This window comes from Octopus bimaculoides, chromosome 24, assembly GCF_001194135.2.
Source record: "Octopus bimaculoides isolate UCB-OBI-ISO-001 chromosome 24, ASM119413v2, whole genome shotgun sequence".
In the NCBI taxonomy this organism is placed as follows: Eukaryota; Metazoa; Mollusca; class Cephalopoda; order Octopoda; family Octopodidae; genus Octopus; species Octopus bimaculoides.
The window spans coordinates 19,594,051-19,594,796 of record NC_069004.1 but is presented as its reverse complement, the minus strand read 5'-3'; positions in this window follow the sequence as shown (position 1 = coordinate 19,594,796).

Below are 746 nucleotides of genomic sequence, written 5' to 3'. Positions count from 1 at the left end.
ATATATACATATATACAACAGGCTTCTTTCAGTTTCCGTCTACCAAATCCACTCACAAGGCTTTGGTCGGCCTGAGGCTATAGTAGAAGACACTTGCCCAAGGTGCCACGCAGTGGGAACGAACCCGGAACCATGCGGTTGGTAAGCAAGCACCTTACCACACAGCCACTCCATCTCTACATTCTGAGTTCAAATTCTGCCAAAGTCGACTTTACCTTTCATCCTTTCAGGGCCAATAAAATAAGTACTAGTTGAGTACTGGAGTCGATGTAATCGACTTATCCACCACCCTCCCCCACAAATTACTGGCCTTGTGCCAAAATTTGAAACCATTATTAATACCTGGATTATAGCTGATGAGGATTAAAATTCCAAATCAGTAATGATGATTAAACAGACCGATGATTAATATAATTCAAGTTATGACTATCCCCTATCAAATGCCAGACTAAATTTATCCAATATGCTCTCTCTGAAAATGAAAGGATATTGCTAAAGGACATTTGGCTACTGTTTCAAAAAAAAATCAGGCAACAATGTACAGACTTCTTCAGATGATGACAACAGTAGTGATGGTTCCCAGTCTGTGGCAAGATTTGATCTAAGCACTGCAATGCAAGCCACTTACTGCAGTGAGCTGTATCTCCCTCCCAATAGTACCTTGTTACAGAGAAGCTGACAGATCAATTGAAAATTAAGTGCCTTTATCAATCACTGGTCTTCCAATCTATTGATTCAGCCAGCTA